Here is a 25642-nt window from a genome sequence, read left to right on the forward strand (position 1 = left end):
TAAAGACAGTTTCCAAAATTCATTTTTGTAAAACTTTGTGTTTTAAATTTTTCTCTTTATCTCCCTTCCCCAAGACAGCAAACAATATGATATAGATTAAATATGAAATTTTTAATTCTTTTAAATATAGTTCCATATTTGTCTACTATACAAGAAAAATCAGGCCAAAAGAGAAAAAAAATGACAAGAAAGAAAAAACCAAAAAAGTGAAAATACCATAGTATTTTTAAGCATACTTCCATCTACATTCAATGTCCATAGTTTTCTTTCTAGATGTGACTGGCATTTTATGTCCCAAGTCTATTAGAATTGCCTTGAAACATTGGATTGTTGAGAAGAGCCAAGTTCATTATAATTGATCATCACATAATCTTGTTACTGTGTACAGTGTTCTCCTGATTCTACTCACTTCACTTGCCATCAGTTCATGAGGCACAACAGAAAAACAATATGAGGAAGTAATGTATTACAAGGCAATCATATGGAAACAATTTAGAAGAGGGAACTCAAAATAGGTCTCTTAAAAGATTCAATTACATAAGGAAAGAAACTAAAGAAGGAAAAATAAACATAATGACCACAAACTAATAATAAATGTCAAGAATAAACAGAAATGGCAAAGAATTAATAAAACAAATGAGGGAACGAAATATTTTTTTAGAAAATTGTGTAAAAATAGGGAGAAAAAACCTAGCAAATAAAAGAAATTAAAGAGAAGAGAATGAAGGTTTTACTCAATGTCTTAACTGAGAGTTAATAATAAGGGAAGAATTAGATAACTAGATAAAATGAAGAAATACATTTTTTAAAGTAAAATTCCCAAACTAGGGAAAGCTGTTGGCAAAGAGGGAAAGGAAAAATGATCTCATGGCCCTAAGTAGATTAAACAAAAATGACTATAGAGGAAAAGAAACAGCAAAAATCCTAATTCAAAACAACAAAATATTTAAGATAAATGAAGAATAAATCTAAATCTAAATCTCATAACTTTAAACATGTGCATTGAATAATAACAAAAAATGAACTTAACAGATTGGACAAAAAATCAAAACCCCACAAACTATTCCTATCAATAAAAAACAACTAAAAAAAACAAAGACAACTACAGAATAAAATGAGAATTGATATAGTAAAAAAAAATTATTGTGCAACATGTGAAAACAAAAAATAAACAAAAAAGGATTTTGCTTTAAAATAATGTCTCTGGAAAAGATAATGATGAATGTTGGAGGGGATATGGGAAACCTGGGACCCTGATACACTGTTGGTGGAATTGTGAATAAATCCAGCCATTCCGGAGAGTGATTTGGAACTATGCTCAAAAAGTTATCAAACTGTGCATAAGTTTTGACCCAGCAGTGTTACTACTGGGCTTATATCCCAAGGAGATCTTAAAGAAGGGAAAGGGACCCACATGTGCAAAAATGTTTGTGGCAGCCCTTTTCGTAGTGGCAAGGAACTGAAAACTGAGTGGATGCCCATCAGTTGGAGAATGGCTGAATAAATTGTGGTATATGAATGTTATAGAATATTATTGTTCTGTAAGAAATGACCAGCAGGATGATTTCAAAGAGACCTGAAGAGACTTACATGAACTGATGCTGAGTGAAATGAGTAGGACCAAGAGATCACTATATATAACAACAATACTATATGATGATCAATTCTGATGGACCTGGCCATCTTCAACAATGAATTGATTCAGACCAGTTCCACTTGTTCAGTGATGAAGAGTCATCTACACCCAGAGAGAGGACTATGAGAAATGAGTGTGAACCACAACATAGCATTTTCACTCTTTCTGTTGTTGTTTGTTTGCATTTTTGTTTTCCTTCTTAGGTTTTTTTCTTCTTTCTAGATCTGATTTTTCTTGTGCAGGAAAATAAGTATGAATATGTATACATATATTGGATTTAACATATATTTTAACATGTATTGGAATACCTGCCTTCTAAGGGAGGAAGTGGGGGGAAGGAGAAGAAAATTTGGAACAGAAGGTTTTGCAAGGGTCAGTGTTAAAAAATTACCCATGCATACATTTTGTACATGAAAAGCTATAATTTAAAAAAGAAGCTTATGTTCTTAGCATTTTCATTCTTTTTGTTGATGTTTGCTTGCATTTTGTTTTCTTTCTCGATTTTTTTTCCTTTTTGATCCGATTTTTCTTGTGCAGCAAGAAAACTGTACAAATAACATATATTGGATTTAACATATATTTTAACATATTTAACATGTATTGGACTACCTGCTAACTAGGAAAGTGAGTGGGAGTAAGGAAGGGAAAATTTGGAACAAAGTTTTGCAAGGGTTAGTGTTGAAAAATTACCCATGCATATATTTTATAAATAAAGAGCTTTAATAAAATAAAAAAGAAACATGTTCTATAGAAAAATAAAATGAAATGTCTCAAATCAAGTTTTGGAGCAGAATTGTCAATAAAAGGTCAGACGTTTATCCATCCTAAAACAACTTAGGAGGTCCACAAAAGATCTTTAACACTGAGATTGGTTCAAGTCCAGAGTGCTACTGGACCATCAGCAATGGACTGGGTCTTGGAGTGACTGTTACCAGCAGCAGCAGCAGCAGCTTCAAGAACTCTCAGCCATGATATGGTAAGAAATGGTCAGAAAGAGAGCACAGAGGACCCTCTGTTGACCTGGGTGAAATGGGCACAATGGATGTTTATAGATAACTCTATTTTTCATACACAGGCTCTGGATTGTAGTTCAACGGCAGGGAAGAGAGCTTATGATTGATTGCAAGGGAGCAGAAGCCCTGGTCATAGTTCCAGAGCCAAGAGAAAAACTAGCATTGCAGCTGCAGGGGAGCAGGAGCCCTTCCTGGGGACAGATCCAGAGCACTTACAGATGAGTAGTAACCAACCTTTCTCCCAGGATTACCCTATGTTAGAAGTACTGAAAACTCAACAGGTTCCCAGAAGTAATTTTGAAAAGAGCAGCATGAAAGCCTATAACTTGACACAATGCCTCCTGGTCCCCAAAGTTCAAAGTAAAGAAATAGACTGGAAAGATGAGTAAATGACAACAACAACAGCAAAACATGATTGTAAAAAACTACTTCTGGAGCAAGCAAAATAAAGATATAAACTTAAAAGAAGACAACAATGTGAAAATAGGTATGAGCAAAGCCTTAAAGAGAAGTATTAATTGGATTCAAGGTCAGCAAGAATTACTGGAAGAATTAAAGAAAGAGATAAAAGTGGTAGAAGGATTGAGAAAAGAAATTGAAAGTAATATAAAAAATTATGAAGGGAATTATAAGCTTTGGTAAAAGAGGCACAATAAAATACTGACAAAAATACTATCTTAAAGAACAGAAATGGCTTAGTGGTAAAATTCACTGAAGAAAAAAACTCCTTTAAAAACAGAATAGGCCAAATGGAAAAGGAAGTATAAAAAAGCTCGCTGAAGAAAATTATTCCTTAAACCCTAGAATTGGGCAAGTGGAAGGCAATGATTCCATGAGATTCCAACAAACAATAAAACAAAGTCAAAAAAAAAGAAAATATGAAATATCTTACAAATGACCTGGAAAATAAATCAAGGAGAGATAATTTATGAATTACTGGAACTACTCAAAAGCCTCATAAAAAAAGACTAGATAAGATTTCAAGAAATTATCCAGGAAAACTGTCCCAATATCTTAAAACCAGAAAGACAAGCTGAAATAGATAGAATCCACCAATCACCTCTTGAAAGAGATTCTAAAATGAAAACTCCCTGAAACATTATAGCCAAATTTCAGAGCTCCAAAATTAAGAAGAAAATATGGCAACAAAAAGAAATAATTAAAATACAGTGGAGTCACAATCAGGATGACACAAGATTCGGCAGTTTCCACATTAAAGGAGTGGAGGCTAGGCAAGGAGTTAGGATTGCAATCAAGAATAACCTACCCAGCAAAACTGAATATAATCATTTGAGGGAAGGTGCAAAAGGGGAGACAGAGAAATAAATATTTAATGAAATAGCGTTCAAGTTTTCCTAATGAAAAGACCAGAGGAACAGAAACTATGACTTTCAAATAAAAGATTCAAGAGAATCATAAAAGGATAAAGAAAAGAGAAATCATAAGAGATTCAAAAAAGGTTAAACTTTATATTCCTACATAGGAAGCTGATACTTGTAATTCCTAAGAACTTTATCATTATTAGGGTTGTTAGGATTACACATAGAAAGAAGGCATGAATACAAATACAAGAAATAAGAGTTAAGTAGAATGGGATGATTTCCAAAACAATAAAATTAATAGATGACAAACAGGGATATATTGGGAGAAGGGAAAATGCAAAAGGGGGGGGGGGAGGATAATCATCTCACTTAAAAGAGGTATTAAAGGATTTATATAATGCAGAGGAAGATGTAGGGGATGATGAATACATTAATCTTATTATCAAAACAGGCTCAAAGCAGGAATAACATACACACTTAACTGAGTATACAAATCTATCTTACCCTACAAGATACTAAAAAAGGAATGGGACAAGAAAGGAGGCAGGGAGGGCTGATAGAAGGAAGGATAAATTAGGGTAAGTGGTAAAAGGAAGCAAAACATTTGAGATTGAACTGCAGGAAAAGAAAGAGGTATAAACAGGGGAAGTAGAATGGAAGTACAGTATAACTGTAAAATTTTTTTTACCCTAAGTTCCTCTGATTAAGGTCTCCCTTCTCAAATACATATAGAACTTTAGTCAGTTATAAAAATAAATTTATAAGAAATTTATACATCATCCCCCAACTGATTCTCAGAGGATATGAACAGGAAGTTTTCCAAAAAAGATATTAAAGCTAACTCTGGTCATATGAAAAGATATTCTAAATCACTATTGATTAAAAAAATGCAAAATAAAACAACTCTGAGGTACTAACCACACCTATCAGATTGGTTAATATGACAAAAAAAAAGTAAAACGAGTAATGATGGAGGGATGTGGAAAAAGTGATCCACTAAATGTATTATTGATGGAGTTGTGAACCCATTTCAACCCTTCTGGAGAGCAATTTGGGTCTATGCCTAAAGGGCTATAAAACCATGCATACTAGGTCTTTATCCCAGAGTTTATTTTTTTTTTAAGAAAAAAGATTTCTAGATGTTCCAAATCATTATTGATCAGAGAAATGCAAATTAATACAACTCTGAGATACCACTACACACCTCTCAGAGTGGCTAAGATGACAGGCAAAGATAATGATGAATGTTGGAGCTGCTGTGGGAAAACTGGGACATTGATGCATTATTGGTGGAATTGTGAACGATCCAGCCATTCTGAAGAGCAGTTTGGAACTATGCTCAAAAAGTTAACAAACTGTGCATACCCTTTGATCCAGCAGTGGGTCAAAGTTTCTACTAGGCTTATATCCCAAAGAGATCTTAAAGGATAGAAAGGGACCCACATGTGCAAAAATGTTTGTGGCAGACCTCTTTGTAGTGGCAAGAAACTGGAAACTGAGTGGAAGCCCATCAATTGGAGAATGGCTGGATAAGTTATAGTATATGAATATTATGGGATATTATTGTTCTGTAAGAAATGACCAGTAGGATGATTTCAGAGAAGCCATGAGAGACATGAACTGATGCTGAGTGAAATGAGCAGGACCAGGAGATCATTATACATGGCAACAAGACTATACAATGATCAATTCAGATGGATGTGGCTCTCTTCAACAATGAGATGATTCAAACCAGTTTAATTGTTCTCTTCATAATGAAGAGAATCAGTTACACCCAGAGAGAGAATACTGGGAAATGAGTGTGGACTACAACATAACATTTCCACTCTTCCTATTATTGTTTGCTTGCTTTTTGTTTTCCTTCTCAGATTTTTTTTTTACCTTCTTTCTAGATCCGATTTTTCTTATGCAGCAAGATAACTATAAAATATGTATATATATATTGTATTCAACATATTTTAGCATATTTAACATGTATTGGACTACTTGCAAAAATTAGTTTTTCTAAGTTTTTTCACAAGCAAAATCAATATAGCTAAAATTAGAAGAAAAGCAGAAAAATGGGAAATCTTTACAGCAAGTTTCTCCAATAAAGGTCTCAATTCTCAAATACATAAGGGAGCAAGTTGAATTTACAAAAATAAGAGTCACTCTCCAATTAATAATCCAAGGATATGGATAGTCAATTTTCAGAAAAAGAAATCAAAACTATCAATAGTTATATAAAAGTTTGTGGTTCAATCAATCTATTAAATCATGGTGCTGGAGGGAAGGTCTAGAAATGTCAATGGAGAAGGAGGATACCAATACTTTTACCATGACCAGTAAACTCTGGGTTGTCAAAGTGTAGGCAATAGTGAAAAAGGGTAATATTTGTAATATTACAAAAGTTTTACAAAGTACTTTCATGAGAAGGATGCCACATCTCAGTGGGTTCCAAAAAATGGAAGGAAAAAGAAATCCTTCTTAGAAGTACCAATCTCTCTATACATATCTCTCTAATGCTATCACCTTTCATCTTCTTTAGAAGATGGCCCTCACTATATGCCCTATTCACTCTAATCTTAAATGTCTATCTTCTGGTTTCTCTGCTATTTGTAAAAATGTCCATGTCCTGTAAAAAAAGACAAATTCCCCATTTAATCCTAACATCCTTGATAGCTCTCATCTCACTTTCTCAGCTAACCGAGACGAAAAAGTTCTCATCTAAACCATCTGCAATCTAGATTTCTACCCACATCATTCATCTGAAAGTATCCTTCACAAAATTGCCAAATCATCTCCTAACTTTGGCCTTTTTCTCAACTCTATTCCTTGACCTTTCTGCAGCACTTTAGAATATTTTCTTCTGTTAGGGAGATTTTTGTGACCCTATTCTCTCTTGGTTCTTTCTACTTATCTGACCATTTCTCTTATTATCCTTTACTGGTTCTCAATCAATGACCTGCCAAATAACTTGAGCCCCAAAGTTCTGTTGCATTTTCTCCATCCCATCTATACTATACTAAGTCATTCCATGAACTCAGTTCCCATGTGTTCAACTATCATCTCTATGCAAATAGGTCCCAATTCTCTATGTTCAGCTTTAATTTCTCTGCCTCAGCTAAAATCATGTATTTCTACATGTCTTTTGAATATCCTGAGCTAGTTGTCTCTCATTCTAAATCTAAGCCTCATACAAACTTCTCTATTCCTACTAAGGATAGCATCATCTCCCTGGAGTTTCTTTTGAAAGAACAGTGTCACAAAAACCTAGATTGTAGAGGCTGTTCATAAGGAAATGATCTACAGTACCAAATGTTGTAGATCAAGAAAGTTGAAAACAGAGAAGAGTACTAAATTGGCCAGTTAAAAATGACTAATAATTTTGGAGAGGGAAACAAACTGAAAATGATAAGGTTGGAGAGAGTATTTCTAAGAGTTTAAATGAGAATAAAGTATAAATACTTAGTAAAGATGGTTTTCTCCATGTTAATTAAAAAAAGACGAGATATCAAATGACAGCTGCAATGTTAGAATCAAGTGGGCATTTTTTTAAGGATTGAGAAGGGGAACATGTAGGTAACTAAGGAGTCAGTAGATAAGGAAATACTTAAAAATAAGAGTGAAGAATATAGGACAGATGATTTCTCTGGAGAAGATAGGAGGGATGGGATCAAGAGTATCTAAGAGATTGTCTTTGTCAAGGAGGTCTGCTTCTTCATCTGTAACTAGAATGGAGAAATAAAGAGGCCCCTAAAGTTTCTATTTTCTATCTTAAATCTCTTGGCCACAGTCCCAGACATGCACACCTTACTGAAAATGCTATTTAGTTTGTGGTTCAATTGTTTAGTTATATGCGACTTCCCTGCCAACCATAGCATGTCAGACCTTCTATATTTCCCTATTTCCAAAGCTTATCAAAACTCATGTTCATTACTTCTGTAAACCATCTCTTCTTCTGCCAATCCCTTTTTCTTTTGCCTTCATTCTTTTCAAACATTAGGGTATTTTCCAATGCATCCTTTCTTCTCATATATGGCCAATACTTAAGTTTCAACTTTAGCTTGGTATCTGACTTTCCAATCAATAGTTTGAATATATTTCTTTTAGTATTGGCTGATTGAGTTCCTTGCTGTCCAAGAGTGTCGATTCCACCAGGTTCAGCTTTCCCTGTAGTCTAGCTCTCATAGCCATACATACAAACTACAACTTTGACTATATGGACTTTGGTCAGCAAGGTAAAGTCTCTCTCTTTTTTTAATTTCACAGTTCAGTTGCCATCTGAAGTGATATTTGAGTCCAAGAATATAAACTCTGACACTACTTCCATTTCTTCTTCTATTTTCCAAGAACTGATGGGACCAATTTGCACAATCTTAGTTGTTTGGTAGTAAGCGTCACTCTCCTCTTTCACCCTCATCAAAAAGTTTCTTAATTCTCCTTTACTCTCTTCCATCAGAGTAGCATCATCTCCATATCTGAAAATGGTGTTATTTCTCTTAGCAACTTTAATTTCAATTGATTCTTCTAGTCGTAACATATAAGTTAAATAAATAAGGTGACAATATACAGCATTCTGCTACTCCTTTTCCAATTTTAAACTTATCAGTTGTTCCATGTTAAATTCTAATTGTTCCTTATTGGCCTGCAAACAGATTCCTCAGTAAATAACAATAATTTTGTATTCCCATTTCTCTTGAGAGCTGTCACATTTTGTTGTGATCCACATGTACATCTTTAGCTTAGTCAATGAAACAGATGGTTTTTTTCTGCAGCTACCTTGCTTTCTCATTGCATTCCCAGGCAATGTTGGCAATTTGGTCTCCAATTCCTCCACCTCTTTAAAAACTAGACTGTTCTCCTGGTAATTCTTGGTTCACATATTATTGAAGCCTCACTGGCAGAATCTTTTGGATTTTTTTTTTAAGCTTGCAGAATTTTAAGCATAATCTTTCTGGCATGTGAAATGAGCACAAATCTTCTCTGTAATTTGCATTGTTAGGTAGACTTCTATTTGGGAAAATGTCAATATTATGTTCCTAGGGTCAAGGACATAAAATCATTGAGTCAAAATATTTGCAAATGAATCAAATCTTTATTGATCAAATTTCTTGAACACTACATAGGTGCAAAGATTAGCTATGACCAACTAGGAATGCTCCTGACTATTCAAATCCAGAGTGTCCATACCATGCAGCTCAGAGTTGTTATAAAGACTGTCAAGATAGAAGAAATTTGTCACATGTATCTGTCAAAAAAGCAGCCAACTTGCCTTTCTTTTCTGACAGCTGGCTAGATCCTCTCCTCATCAATGGGATCTTTCTAATGAATGTAAAGACTGAATAATTAAATATAAAAAAAGAATCTGAATTTATTTAAACCTATTTGTTTATTTGTGAAAAAGCTATGAATTACCTACAATTCACAAAAAATCAAACGTAACAGAAAGTTATTTTTAAAAATCAATGTAAAATTTCTAATTTAGTATACAATACCACATTTCATACTTCTGTATGTATATGTATATATATATATATATACATACATGCATACACACTATATTAACTGTCCCTGTTATTAATTTTTCTAGTTCCTAATACTTGATATCTTGTTAGATGACCTCCTGATAAATATCCTTCACTAATATTTGGCATAGTGATGTTAAAGTCTTCAAACTATTAAGCCTGCTAATAATGCTTGAGTCAGAGTTCCTACTCAGGATGACTATCTCTTCAAGGAAAAATAACTGCAAGGAATACCTAGAAGTGCATATAAAAATAGCCAATGGAGCTAAATTTAGACCGTGTGCTATATTTTTAGTTATCATAACTTGCATAGACATGTCTTGGACCTTATGATAAACTTAATTTCTTTAGAGAGAAGATACTTTAAAATTCAAATCTTCCATATATCTTTTTCAGTAACAAATAGTAACATACAGTCCATTTTCTAAGCTTAAACAGATTAAATTTTCCATCTCCATGATATTCAGATCAGTTTTCATGTCCAAACTTTATAAGAAAATCTGCTTAGTCTGACACTTTTCCTGTATGTACCAATGTTACTAAAATACTATCAGCAAATATATAATAGAACTGAGGTAATTCAACAGATAATTAAGACATTTTTGCATAAAGGTGAATCACTCATATAACTCAAAACCAAGTTTTTCACCTCATTTACCTAAATAATCATTTCAACTTTCCATTTTTCTTCAGCTATGAAGACATGGCCTTATATGATCTTTCCAGTCAATCATCATACTAAGTAAAATGCAGAACACCTTGGAAATTATTAACATCTTTCTCTATAGATGAAATTATGTAGAATGCATTCTAATATTAGTACAGGATTACTTTTCTCCATGTAAAATCTAACTTTATCAAATATCCTTAAGGCAATGGGTATTTCCTAATACTGAAGTATCCTTCAGTTTTAAATGGCTTCATCAGAGTATTTTTTAAAATAATGAATACATTTAGGACATTAAATAAAAGTGGATATAATAAACATTTGAGAGGCTGAAGTTCAAATAATTCTACCTGTTATGAAATGAGAGGCATAATTGTTGGTCTCATCCTTGAATGCTGATCAGCATAACTTCTATAATCTTAATAATTCAGTCCAAAGAACCTGCTTGTGCCTTAATTACTATATTTTTTTAAGAAGGAAGAAGGTGGAGTTAAGGGATATAATCCCCATATTATCCCAGCCTCCCTAATTCTTCAAATAATCATGAAGTTTCGCCTTCAATCTGTGCTAAAATATATAGGGAGCAATATCTTTCTGAAGTTGCCTTATTAATTTCACAACCTGAAATCTCATGGCAACTTGCAAATTTACATCCCAAAATGAAGCAGCATGGTTACCAATTAGATCTTTTCCTGCTCAAATTCTTTTTTTTTTTTTTTTAAGAAGGTAACTTTATGTCAAAAGAAAAGTTACTGACTCTCACTGTAAAATTATGAATACTATTTCAGACTGTTCAGAAAAAAAAAAGCTACCTGAGTAGCACAGTGGGCTTACCTCATCTATTAAAAAAGCTCAGCATTAGCCTTTGGGGAAAACTATAAATTGTTCCCAGTCTGTCTGTTCACCCAATCAGAATGATCCCATACTGTGCCTCTACAACAAAATACATTTTTAAGCAAGTCTACTGTTGCTGTACTAAATCATATTGAAAATCATACTCTCACCCCTAAATCAGTAATTTGGTTTACTTAATAAACAATATTTTAATAGCAATGTTTTATTTTCTCATATTTTTATATGATTCATAGATACATTTTTGTTTTCTTCTTACTGATACTTTTGTTCTCTTCAGAACAAATAAAAGAATTTACAAGTGCTGCAAAATGAAACAATTTGTGAAATCAAAAGTAAGCACAAAATATGTAATAAATTAAGAACTTAATGTCTACTTTCCCATTTACTCTACTGTTGAAATAAGGAAAATCACACATAGTAAATTCACATATCTTAAATAGTTAAAGAATAGGGTATTCAGGGTACTATGATTATTCTAGTTATCTGAAAATTACCTCACACATATCACTTCTGGGTAACCAATTTTCAGATTTGAATAAGATAATATGGTACATTTACCACTAAAAAAATACTGAACATAATATGATATTTTGTGATGACTCAGAAGATAGATTAACTATCTGCACTATCTCAGGGTCATTATTAGAAAGATGAATTACCATTGACAGTCCTATAATAAAACCTCTAGATATAAAAAGCACCCTGGTTTGGAATATTCTAAAAATCATTATGTATACTGTATCATTATGTAAATGCATGTACATTATATACATGTAGGTATATTACATACATGTATCATGTATGTATGTTATCCTGGAATGATATAATTATAAGAGTGCATTTAAGAAAGCCCTTTATTAAGCAAGCTAAATACACTCAAATTAAATATTCTTCAATATTTTAAATTATGCAACCTGAAAAGCAAACTTTAATAGAAAAAGCAGTCCATTTCCCAAATTATGCATATAAATTGGTTTACTAGCAATTGTTTAAAAGTGGACTAAATCTTCAACTCTCTTCTCAATTTAGTGATAATGCTCTGGATTAATAATACCAAGAAAAAATGATATAATTTATTTTTTGTTAAGAAATAAAACAAAAAGATGCAATGTAATTCCCCAAATCAGGTTTTAAAAATGTATTTCCATCTTTTATGTTGAACTGTGCAAAGAATTTTAGAGACCAGACCTCCCAAGATACAAAAATTATTAGAAAGTTACTTGGAATTACACACAATGTTTTTGTTTCAGACAATGAGCTATTGCCAAAAAGGACTGACATCTTGATGAAAGGAATACCAAAAAATTGCAGACTTTTCACGAGTAAAAATCCTTCCAAGAACAACAAACTGTGATTTCCAGTTTTGCCACCATATAAAATTGACAAAAGCAAGAAATTTGCAACATGTAGCTGTAAATCACATTTGCCTGTCTCCAAAGTTCCAAATTTTTATTTTTGGATTTGTTGTATATAGCCTTCTACAAAGAGTATCCATTAACTACTACTGAAAACTGCTATTTGCTGTTGCTGGTTTTATGGGACCATCTGCTGGCAGGATTATTGGTCATATCATGCCTGAAAAAAGTTGGTGAGCTGCTTTGTTAAATGCATGACCAAATGCTATTTAGAGAGAAGACAACATGTGTACCTTCACAGAATATCCAGAATATCTCAAGGTGGTTGGGTCCTTGGTTGTTTAACCAAGAAAGGAAAAGAGTAGGCCTCAGGTAGATGTCTCTGAGAGTTACTTAACTCTAGAGTTAATTAAAAGTTATTTGGAGATTATTTACTTTTAGTACAATCCATACTAAATCATTCCATTTTAGGATAGATATTTAAAAGCTTAGATTGAACTAAAGAAATATTATCATAATGACAGATTCTATATTTCTTTTTTTCAATTCCTTACTCACATTTCTTATTTTTATGAAGCAAAATATCATATTTCATTACTAAATGGATTCCTTATCTTTTAAGTTCCATTTTTTTTAATCACGTGTTGAACGGCCCTACAACGGAGAGCAAAAACTAAGTGAAAAGCTTCCTTGAGATAAAAATGCATATTAAATTCATGTAATTGCCTCAGATTCATTTTTTCCCTATGGAAATGTAAGCCTGGGTTATTCTCAAAAGAAAGCATTAAAAATATTGGCATTTGTCCTGATTTGTTAAAAACCACTCCTATAAAGAACTATACTTGGAAATCACACAATTCTGAGTGGTAAAGGCATGTTTTAAAGAGTATGGAAACTCATGACAGGACATGCTGTTTATAACTGAGTTTTATGACATATAAACTTTGCAGTTTAGAAGTCCTTGATGTATTGTTCCATACTTCTTTAATCAGTAATTGGAGACCAAAATCTCCCATTCTCTTGTGGATCAAAACCTTTATCAAAGTCCATTACCAAAGTCATATATATATTTGTGAGGTCACCATGCTTGACAATTGACAAGGTATATATCAATTTAATCAGCGCAAAAATTGGCATTAACACATTTCAGTAATTAAACTAAAAGCACAACAGAGAAATCATACATAGCTTTTTGCCCTTAAGTGCTAATGCCCAAGAATAACATAAGGTCAGCAGCTTTTTCACCAATTACATCCATCGACCTAATTTTTGTAGACAAGCTATCTAGTAAGTGACACACTGCTTTGTTTGAATTCTGGCATCAAAGTCCCCTCTATACACATCCCACAATGTGTTTCCCTCCTTGATGAACAAAACAGTTTCTGTTATTCAGTTAAATAAATCTTGCCTCTTAAAGAGAAATTTCAGGTTTTTATTTAAAGTGAATGAAAATGAATTATAATTCACAATTACCATATGGTAAATCCCCAGAATGATGAAGGATAAACTGTTATCAGGTCAGCTTGCCAAGTGTAAGAGAATGAGAATGAGGGACATGAATAGAAGAAAGAACAGGGCTAGGAGGGGCAAATGGATATTAATATTTCATGTTATAGAAAACTATGGTATTTCTGCTCTAATTAGCATTTTGAAAATCTTACCATTTTGAGAATCTTAACAGTCTTGGGACTGCACTCCTTTGCTCTTTAGTCCAAGAAAGCCAATCTGCAAAATATTTTTAAAGTAGACAAATGACCTCACTACCCCAGCAATAAATAAAAATTAATTTGGATAGCATAAAGACAAATAAGCTGTAAATAATCTTTACTGTTTTTTAAATAGATACATACAAATTGTTCTGGCCACACATAGTTATTGGAATACACTTTTAAGTGCCTCAGTAGTGTAGAGCCTTAAATACAGGACAAAGGAATTCCAGACACCTGGGTTTTCAGAGTTCTTTACTATTGTTAGCACTCTTTAAGTTACACTAAATTTACTTTTTTTACCCACTTAAAAATGAGGCAATAAAAAAAGATCATTTGCTGTTGGCTGAAGGCTGTTCATTGTTTACAGTCTCTACTGAGTACATTTTTGCAATCAAAAGAGCAAAAGAAGAATCACCCTTCTAACATGTAATGCCTGAGAATGGATATTTTTGGAAATGGCACTGCATTACATAACCTTCCATTAAAAAAAAAAAAACTCTACATAACAAAAAAAAATCAATAATATTTATCATTATGTCCTTTTAATTAATACACTCATTTAAATGCTGTGGTTATCTTCTCCCTCAAAGTATTATATAGCATAAACAATACAGTTCTTTTGTTAGCATTAGTTGTGGTAAAAATGAGGGTCAATGGCATTAAAAGTTCTCGGAAAAGGTGTCATATTCACAGAATATATCCACTTATGGTATATGTGCAAATGCAGACCAATTACTACTTTTGCCAACGGGTGGGGGGAAAACAGCAATACCATTTTTAAGCAAGCACCTCCAAAGTTTAAGGGCTGCCCAAGAAAAAGCAGAAACCTGATGAAAGAATGAATGCTCTAAAAATACCCTGGGAAGCAACCTAGGAAGCAATCCAATCTAAGGGTAAAGGGAGTTGGGTGTAAATCACTTGATAAAAAAGAAAATTCCTGGAGCCTGGACATATTAAAAAAAAAAAATCATTCTTTGTCACTGCTTTATGAGTATCACCACCATCAAAATAAAAAAGAAAGAAAAAAAAAAACACCCAGCCTTTCCCCCTTCCCCCATTCAATTCTTCCCCCTTTATTTGTGCATTTAAAAAAAAAAAAATCCCAAGTTAAATTGCAGCCTTAAAGCAGCAGGACCAAAATGATAGAATTTTTTTTAAAGTATACTTTTGCTCTTCAGAATTTATAGGAAAATCTATGAATGCTGCAGGATTGGAGAGTCCTGCTAAGAGCAAAAGAAAGAAATCAACACAGAGAAAAGCTCTTAAGGCTGTAGATTTGAATTGCATATACTTACAGACAAAAGCCCCTGCTCCCTGTCCACTTTCTGTCCTCTCTACACCTGAAACACAAATGTGGATGAAAGGGGGCACCACGCTAGAAAGGCAGGGGGGGAGGGGGGCGAAGAAGAAAGGAGGAGGGAGGGAGACGGAAGGGGGGGTTGACCCGACCCCACTTCCAAGAAGAGCAGTCTTAGAAAAAAAAAAAAGGGGGGGGGGGTATGTCTCTACCGCTCTTTCTTTCTCTCCTCCCCGTGCGCGTGTGCGTCTGTGTATGCGCGTGTGTGTGCGCGTACGTCTGTCTGCCTTTGGGTCTGTTTCTGTCACTCTGTCTCGGTCTTTTTCCCCTTTCCCTTCCTCCCCCAGGCTGGGCTTGGGTGGCCTGTGCCGATTCTGTTGAACAATGAGCTAATTCTGAGCTTGGCTGGCCCCTAGCCAGCTCCCTCCGCCCGCCCAGCCCTTGGCGCGAAGTAGCCAGACTGCTTACTCGGCAATAAACCGAACCTCAAAGTCCCCCCACCGTCCTGCCGCTGCGCCCACCCCAGCGCGGCTCCCAGACTCCGCGAGCCGCGGCCTCGGGCCGAGCCCCTAAAGCCCTCCGCCGCCCCCTCTAGTCCCCCTCGCCTAATTCCTTCCCCACCCTTCCATTTGGGTTCCCTTCCTTGGCTCCTGGAGCCCGTTTGCTGGAGCTTCCTCGCTTAGACCATCTTTGGGGAAGCCGATTGGCCCGCCCGCCTGTCCGTCACACTCTTGTCCTCGCCCGGAGCGGCCCTTCCCATCTTCTCCTGGATCTGTGCTCGCCTTCAGACAAATAAGGAGGCGGTTTGGTGGAGAGCCAGAGTGGAACCGCGATGGATCGAAGCCCTGCACAGACGCCGCTGCTGGCCAAACCAGAGGGGGAGGAGAAAGGGAAAAGAGGGAGGGAGCGGCCCATACTGTAATCATAAACCTGCAGCAGAGGGCATCTGAGGGAAAGAAGGCTGAGACACGCAGCAGCCGCCTTTCCTTTTATGTGCCTGTCTCAGAGCAAAGCAGAAAATAGTGCACGCTCCACCTCCGAGCCACACGCAGGAGCGCGCCTTTGTGCACACAGAGGCCGACTAGGTGGTGTGCAAGAAACGCCTATAATCCCCACCGCGCCCTAAACTTTCCCCTGTCCTTTTCTTTTCCCAAAAATAGAAGAAAAGAGAAAAAGAATAGTGGGAGAACTGACAGGCGTTCTTAACGAAAATACAGCGCAGTGAGTTCTGGAAATTGTTGCAACGTAAACTTTCCACCAGAGCTTGTTGGGCAGATTTAATATTCTCATTTACTTTAACTATATAGTTAGTTCCCTTCCGCACACACACACACACACACACACACACACACACACCTCCTTAGAAATTGTACTTTTTTTTAAAAATTGAGAATTGCTTCAAAACCCTTGCTTTTTCAGGCTTAGAAAAACAAATTTAATTGTCTATTTTAAAAACCTAGCAGGTTTTTTTGATTAAAATATAGTTGCTCTAAATGTGCTGCAAATTGATGAAAACAGTTATTTTATCATGGCAACTGAAAAGATGTTAAAAGGGAAGATTATTCATTAAATCCCTTTTGACAAGATGATTATTATTTCTTTGAAACTTGTTTCCCAGTTGTTTGAAACATTGACCTTTAATCATCTTTTCCATTATTCTCCGCCCACAAATGGGAAAAGGAATTTAAATAAATAAGCTTTTAAAATTACATTTATGGACCATTCATCATCTTTTTTCCTATTTGAGTACACTGAGTACAGGGGAGGGGAAAGCTTTAAAAGTCAATATTTTACATTTATGATTATATGTTAAGCTGGTGGTTCCATACGCTACCTCAGTAATTAATTATTCTCGATCGAATGTCAGAAGTATGAATTAAGTGTAAACAAGGTCTTGATCCCTCTAGATTGATTCAGTAAATCAATCCATCTGTCCAATTAATAGCATTACATTGTAATCCTTGATCAATTTAAAAGTGAAAATGATTGGATGAAATGGAGTGAAATTGGATAGAAAGTGTGTTGGAACTGGCTAAGGAGATTCTTTAACACCCTGGGGTGAATAGGGAGGGAGTTGTATAAAACAACCAAATAAATAAGTTTTGAACCAAGCATTCTTGGGATGTGCTAAAAGAGAACAATTTCAACAAAATCCCTGAGAGGGAATTTCTTGAGAGGCCTAGGGAGGAAAAGGGCCTCTGTCTCTTGTATTACCGCTTGACTAGAGGAAGATTTTCAGAACTTTGAAAAGAGCAGAAAATTTGGACTTCTCATATCTGTCCTAGTTGTGTCCCATAACAAGTTAGTAACAGTGGCTCCATCCGGCATTGAGGACAAACCAGTCCCATTTAGAAAAGCTTCTATATGGAATTCAGCAGTAAAGGTATACTAAACATAAAGGGAAATTTATGAAAACATGAGAGAAATAAAAAAATTTCTAACTAAAGAACTTCCAGTAGCTACCCTTTTTGCCACATCATATATTCTAATCTTGAGTCCATTTTCCCCCTGGATCCTCTATGGATTTATGGGAAAGTGTGCTTCCATGTCTTATTATATTTATTGAGTAAATATCTTTGGACAAACTAAATCTGTCTGTTAAATGATGTTTGCAGATAACCAATTGAGGAAGCACATTGATGAGGGCTTGTGAACTTGTTTAGACCTAACATTTTTTTTAAAATACCCACCTATAAGGATTACTCCCAGAATTTTTGAGGGAGAAATATCCTTGATCTTCGGGGTTTGCTATACTAAGACTAGAGCATGTACTACACTAATCAAAGAAAATGAATTCATAGTAATCTGTTCTTCAAGGTTATAGTCTTTAACAATAAAATTTAGCAGCAACAAATGGGTGGATGTTAGGATTCTTAGAAGGTGCCAAATCAGTGGAATTGATGAGATAATGATTCTCTAATTTACATGTACTTGGTACTTACTATAATTCCACAAGATTCACACCTTTAAGAGAGCATATATAAGGAGGAACTCTCAGGGCCAAAGAAGAGATGCCCACTAGAAGGGCTTGGAGGAGGAGACAAATTCATTCCATCTTCCACCTTTGTGCTGGCTGACTGGAGACTGAAGCAGAAATCTTTAGATTCTGGGAGATTCAGAAGCCAGGATTCAGTCCAGGAAATTCACAAGCCAGAGAAGGCAGTGTAAGCTCTCTGGGAACTAAGGAGAGAGATAGGCGTCTGTTAAAGCTAACCGGGCCCCAGGAAAAAAGACAAGACTTTGAAGGAGAAAATAAAGAACTTTGAGTGCATTTGGGGTGATTACACTGAACTGAAACAAAGGCTGCCTCCAGAAGCCCCCAAGAAACCTACTCCCTGAGAACATAACATTTTAGAGAAGAATATTACAGGTGTAAGAAGTAAATACTTCCTTAAAAGATATATTGTATTTTTTTAAAAATAGTATATTACCCCAAAGGTTGATCTAATCATAGAAAGAAAATATAAAACTGAAAATTTTACTTCTTGCCCCCTCCAAAAAAGTGTGTTTGTATGTGTGTTTGTGTAACACAAAGCATGCATGGATAGTCCTTCCACAAGTATGACTTACCCTATGGGGTTGATGACAAATTCCTTTACTGTTTTCAGCTATTTGGTGATCCAGGTCTGAAAAGAACTGAAAAGTTTGACAAGACAAATTTCCATTTGCCCTTAGGATTCACTCAGCCCCATAATAGCCTCAGGAATGATGAGGTGCTATGTCAATTAAAGAAGAAACAGCTTCAGTTTCTTTATTCTGACTCTTCCATGTTGCAAGTTGTACATCTTCAGACTTTTCTTGAAGGAGGTTCAAGGATGGCTTATGTTCTCTTCTTCACTGATACATTCTCAGATGGAATGTGGACTGAACTAGAAAAGTCTGTCTCAGATGGTTATCTTCCTTTATTTTTTTTCTCTGCTTTATTTTTCTTCTCAGAAATAGGTAATTGAGCATTGTTCTCAAGTTGGCAAGGGAAGGAGAACCCAACAATAACTTTGGTGATTTAGAGAAGAGGACCCCTACCAAGTGGATTGACTCAACCTGGCTCATTTTCAAGGAGGCACAAATGAGGGGTCATTTAAACTATGTGTGGGGATGGGAGGTGAAATATAAAATACCTAATTAATAATCTGCAAATTGTTTTATGGTCTGATGAAGTTTTACTATCAGCCTCCTTGGAAATGAGAATTTATAAGTTAAGTTTCCAAATCTTTTTTTTAAGTTGTTTTATAAATGTGCACTATGAGTGTTTTGTATCTAATAGCATTTGTGTGTGTGTGTGTGTGTGTGAAGGCAATAAATATTTGTCCCATATCTGATTCAATTTATATATTGAGACTTAGATGAAATAAGCAAGACTAAGCTTTATACTTTCAGATTACAAGAGTAGCAAATAATAGACTAGACATTTTCTCTAATCTCTACAACTTTTCAGATATCCCCAAATCAGTAATTGTACACCAAAAGATAAGGCAACTTCAGCTATTTGTATGTCCCAGGATACCAAGAATCCAAAATACAATTTTAAAAAAATCAGTAAAATGATGCTCTGATCCCAAGACTCAACTGAATTCCTGAGCTAAACTCAAACTAGGTGGATGAAAATTCAATTATAAAATTAATACAATATAAAATCAATTACTTTGTAGTATTAGAGATAGAAATCAATACAAAAGTAATATTAAGTTTGATGTTTCCCCACTAGACATAGTTAAAAGTTAATAAAACTGATAACACAAAAGAAATAGAATAAGACTTTCAAAAATATAAAATGCTCAAGCTATCAGAAAATCAAATAGAAATCTTAACTAATCCAATATCAGAAAAGGAAATAGATCTAGTTGTAAAGGAATTAACAAAGAGGTAGGGGAAGAACCCTGGACCTGTTAGATCTACATGAGAATTCTATCAAACTTTAGAAGAATAGATAGTCAGCACACTTCAAAAATTATTCCCCCAAATTTAGAAAGAATCTTAAAAGAATTCTTTTTTGAGACAAATACAGTCTTAATATTTAAAGTAGGGAAAAATAAACCACAGAAAGAAAACTATAGGTCAGTTTCATTAATGAATATTGACTAAAATTTTTAAATAAAATATCATGACAGCCTAGAGATTTATCTAGGAAATCATTCATTATGATCAAGGGGATTTATACTGCAAATACAAGAATAGTTCAACATTAGGAAAACAATCAACACATTAAAACCCAAAATATCCCAAACCACATAATTATATCAATAGGTACTTTAAAAAAAAGGTCTTTACATATTTTTTCTAAAATCATTGATCTCATCATTTCTTATAGCATAGTAATATTCCATCATGATCCTATACCCCAAATTGTTCATTCTCCATTCTCTCAGTGATAGGTATCCCTGCTGTTTCCAGATCTTTTCTACCCCCAAAAGAGCTGCTATAAACATTTTTAAACATAAATGTTTTCCTCTTCCTTGTAGTATCCGAATTAGCTTTTCTGGAGGATTGGTCTTAGATGGAGAAGTGATGAAGGCAGGAGACTCAAAAGGATGAAGACTGGAATCTTCAAGTCCTCTCAGCCCTTAAATACCTTAGACAAATACATCACTACAGCACACTGAGTATGTGCCAACTGTAGAACCATTACATCACCATATCACACTAAGTATATGCCAACTAGAGTGATTACATTACACTAAGTATATGTGAACTAGAGAACCATTTTATCATCTATCACACTGAGTAAACACCCTGTTGTAAGTATCTTCAAGTATTCCTTTCTCAGAATTCCCCAATATCTGCAGTCCTCTACATTTCCTTTTCCCCCTAGCCATCTTCATAAATTAATCAAGTAGCGTTATCACTGTGTTAAAGGGTATTAATAATTTAATAACTCTTTGGGAGTAATTCCAGATTGCTTTTCACAATGGTTGGATAAAGTTCAATTCAACATTTGACATTTTCCCCTTCTATCATTTTAGAGAATTTAGTGTTGTAAATTTTAATGCAAATCTTAACAAATATACAGATATATTTTATGTTAAAAGCCCACTCATAATAATATACATAATCTGAATAATAGCTTGTGAATTTAATGTAATGAATCGAACATTTCTGAGAACTTGTACTTTAAACAAATAGTCACACCTGTGCTGTGCCACTCTACAACCTCATCTTCTGGTGTACAATTGCAACTGTGGGGAAACTTTATTGAATTTTTGCATTTGTTTATTTCAAAATCAAAAATCTTGTCAAAAATGTGAGAGAAGATGCTGAAAAAATATTGTCAAGTTCTAAAATACAGTCATTTCATAAGAAATTAGGATCTCTCACCATTAAAGTAAAAGGTTTACAGGTTTATTTTATAAAGAGTGATTTTTATTTCATTGAATGCTTGACTATTGTTTATAGAAATCTGGGGTTTGTTAATACTAACTTGACTTAAAGATATAACTTCAATATTCAGTATTCAACTATTCCAGATTTCTGAAGTTATATCTTTAAGCCAAGTTAGTATTAACAAACCCCAGATTTAAAAATCTTATTTCTGTGTGTGTTAGGAGTCAATATGCAATATCTTAAGACATAGATTTTTTTCAATCTTAAGGCATCATAGCTAATGTTTTCCTGGGTTTTGAGTAAACTATCATGTATTCATCATACATGTTGAATCATATGATGTGATTATGGTCTTAATTTCTAATGACCGATTTCTGCTTCAAAATGGATTTAAATTAGAAAGGATGAATAAAATAATGTTATATATATTTATTATTAACTGTTAATGCAACAACATGAGAAAAATAATTGCTATGTTTAGCCCAAAGCTATGATTAGTGATTTGAGGAAAAATCTCTTGAGAGTATATTTTGATATTATTCTGAGTTTTAATTTCAAGTATGATTGCCTGAAAAGATCACTAAGTCAATAATCCCCCACTTAAGGGAAATTTCACATACTACTCAAAGAAATTGCAATCGGAACTGCTACAAGTGGATGTCTGTATCTGGGAAAATTACAAATACAATGCTAGGATTTTCTTGACTCAATTTCCCCCACTGTCCTTTTCTTTCTGAAAAAGACAATTTTCCTCTTGGTTAATTCTGAACCTGGCTGTGATACCTTGTGAATAATGTGGTACTTTTCTATATGATTGACTGTGACTATTACCTAGAATTAAATAGATCTAAGAAAATCTTATCGTCTTATGCTTATATCATCTCAGTTTATGCCCTTGAAGAGTCAGTTTTGATATTATTATAGCCATGTCTCTCCTTCCTTTCCTAACAAATTTCTATAACAAGGCCAGGCAAATTGTAAAAGTTTTTGTTTATGATAAATCCTATTGTGGCAATACTAAACATATTTGAATTACTATAATAGGATGCAATGCAAAATGTTTTATTGTTTTTAATTTATCTGTTCTGAATTTGAGCTCATTGATAGTTATCTATTTTATATATTCATGTACAAGATTATGTTTTTAAAGTATTTTATTCTTTAGAGATAATTTGAGGATAATACTTATTTTAACAGAGAGAATTAGGACAGAAAATCTGGTGTGATAAAGATGTAAAAGTTTTATTTCAAATTTTATGTAAAAGTTTAAAATGTAAGAGGAATAGTAAATTTTACTTTGAGAAAGCAACAAAATCAGATTGTTTTCCTAAGAAATAGGATATAAAATAATTGTCTTTCAAATTTTTCATTAAGAATGACAAAAAGACAAGTATACAGTTAATGCCACAAAGTTTGAACTGGTTTTTCACTATGTTGAACAAATTATTGGAAAATCAAATTTATGAGGAACAACCTTCTAAAACTACCCTGAGAATGAGATGTATTCCAAAATTTCCAGGAGAATATTTTTCCAAGTATCAGACAGTTAATTGAGATGGCCAAGATGAAATGAGTTGATTAAGTAAATGTAATTTAATCAGTAACCTGTAATTTATTTTACATAAATAATACATTCAACTAGGTGTTTCCTTAGTGTGTGTGTGTGTGTACAGTGTGTGTGTGTGTGTATAACATTGAAGGAAATATGGGATTGTGAATCTGTTCTCTTTAAAAAAAAAAAAAGCTTTTTGTGATACTTGTGGCTATATGTGTTCTTTCATTTTTTGGAAAATCTATCTCTATTGTATCATTCACTTGTTTTTTTAGTGCAAATCTAAGTCTACTGATTTACAACCCTTAAAGCTTACTTACATGATACTGGTAGTTATGAGAAGTTGGGAATAGTTTGCCATAAATCTGCCCTCTATGACTCCTTAAAGGAATTCCATCAAATTTTTGATAAGATGAACAGTGAAAGTGATACCTTCACTGACTCACTCAGGTTATTCTAACAAACTTCCTTTTGCAATTTTGATCTAGTTTTTTTGCTCTTGATAGTGTGCTTTAGCTAATATAGAAATGTTGGGGGGGGGGTAAGGTTAAAGCCTCAAAGTGAGGAAATGGAGAAAAATTTGTTGCACTGTTTGAACTAACCCTGCATGACTGAGAGAAAACATCTGTTGGTAGAAACAGAATTATTTAATGGTTAATTCAGACTCCAGGTTATGCTGACCCCAAAAACCCTTCCAAGGAAAACAAATCCAAAGATTAATGTAAAGAGTTTTCTCCTTTTATATATCTTAAGCAAACCACAAGTCTTATCTAAAAATGGATTCTGGGTAGGTTAATTTAGCTATTGTTTCCTTGTTTCTTTGTTTGAACTCTATAGAATGTAAAATTTACAGAGACTCAGGGAGAACAAGTCACCTTTTTCAGCTTCTTCTCTCTGCTGGATGACTTAATAAACTTCTTTTTTATTTTCTTCAGTTCTTGGTTTGTCCCCATCAACAAAACTTTCCAGAATCATAGATATTTATGAATGAAATTGAAAATTGATAATTTGGAATAAATTTTATTAAGATAAAATTTAAGTGTTAACATTTTAGTCATTCTTTTATTATAAAAGAATACTCTACATATGTTTTACCAAAAAATACAATCTATTTTTATTCATTTTATTGAGGTGATTGGGATTAAGTGACTTATCCAGGGTCACACAGCTACTAAATATAAGTGTCTGAGGTCCAATTTGAATTCAGGTCCACCCTTCTTCAAGACTGGTACTCTATCCACTGCACCACCTAGATGTCCCCTGTTTTTTAAAAAAAATATTTCCAACTGTATTATTTTAGTTTTTTAAATAAATAGAATCTCACATTATAATTTTAAAATTTTTAAAATTAACAGTCTGTTGAAAAACAAAAAGCAGTTGCATTTTGTAATTAGTTGCAATTTGCAAAAAAATTGCAATTTGCAAAGTTGTATTATATATATTTACTGCAATGAGAATTATAACATCACATTAATGATTTTTATTTAAGATTTTTATGTTCTATAAATTAGTATTTTATTAAGAATAACAATATTTTAGGGGCAGCTAAGTGGTGCAGTGGATAGAGCACCAACCCTGAAGTCAGGAGGACCTGAGTTTAAATCTGGTCTCAGACACTTAACACTTCTTAGCTGTGTGACATTGGGCAAGTTATTTAACCCCAATTGCCTCAGGAGAGAAAGAGAGAGAGAGAGAGAGAGAGAGAGAGAGAGAGAGAGAGAGAGAGAGAGAGAGAGAGAGAGAGAATAAGACAATAATAATATTTTATTAAGAAAAACAATTAGGAATAAGAATGTTATTAAGAATAGCAATAATTAAGAATAACAACTAAGAATAAAAAGAATCTTTTCCTATTCTGTTTCTCATTTAGATCCTAGGCAAAACATTTTTATTTATTACCAATACAAGTCTTATATGAAGACACTGGACAGTATTCTCACTCCTTTCCTACTTTCTCTTCCATTCCCTCTACTTCCCAACTCTCTTCTCCTTGTCATTTTTCTTTCTCTCTTCTTCTCTCCCATTTTTTTTTTTTTTGCATTTGCTAGAGGCTCAGGTTTTTTTTTCCTCCACTTAATCTGAAGCCACTTTCAATGGGCCTAAAATCACTCAGAAGTTAAATTACTTGACTAAAGTTTCCCAGCCAAAATATGTCAAAAGATGTACTTAAATCCAAATCTTTCTTACTCTGAGCTCTCTCTCTATTCAATATGCCAAACTGCCTCTCATATAGCTCAGAGAATATTAGCTCTTGTTGAGAGGGAAGGAAAGACAGATCTAATATTTAAGAAGATACATTAATCTTTCTTTTCTGTTGTCCAAAATTATTCACAGCCATTAATGCACAGCATTTATTTACTGGTCTAATGAATTCAGACAAAAAAGGGAAGGGAGAGTGTTGGAGTTATGAG

The 25642-nt window shown here is 33.9% G+C and overlaps 1 long non-coding RNA gene across 6 annotated transcripts in view; it reads right to left on the reverse strand.

Moving 5' to 3' along the window:
• The window catches only part of LOC100923760, a 37871-nt gene extending 21798 nt beyond the window's left edge, over positions 1-16073 (reverse strand). The window contains exons 1-3 of one of the 6 annotated variants that reach the window (XR_004234161.1): positions 15983-16073; positions 15360-15404; positions 14017-14080 (exon numbers count right to left, since the gene is read on the reverse strand). This is a non-coding gene — a long non-coding RNA (uncharacterized LOC100923760). The other 5 variants (XR_004234165.1, XR_004234163.1, XR_004234164.1 and 2 more) reach the window with 5 other exon arrangements.
• Positions 16074-25642: the final 9569 nt, after the last annotated feature.

Source organism: Sarcophilus harrisii, chromosome 1, assembly GCF_902635505.1.
Source record: "Sarcophilus harrisii chromosome 1, mSarHar1.11, whole genome shotgun sequence".
NCBI lineage: Eukaryota > Metazoa > Chordata > Mammalia > Dasyuromorphia > Dasyuridae > Sarcophilus > Sarcophilus harrisii.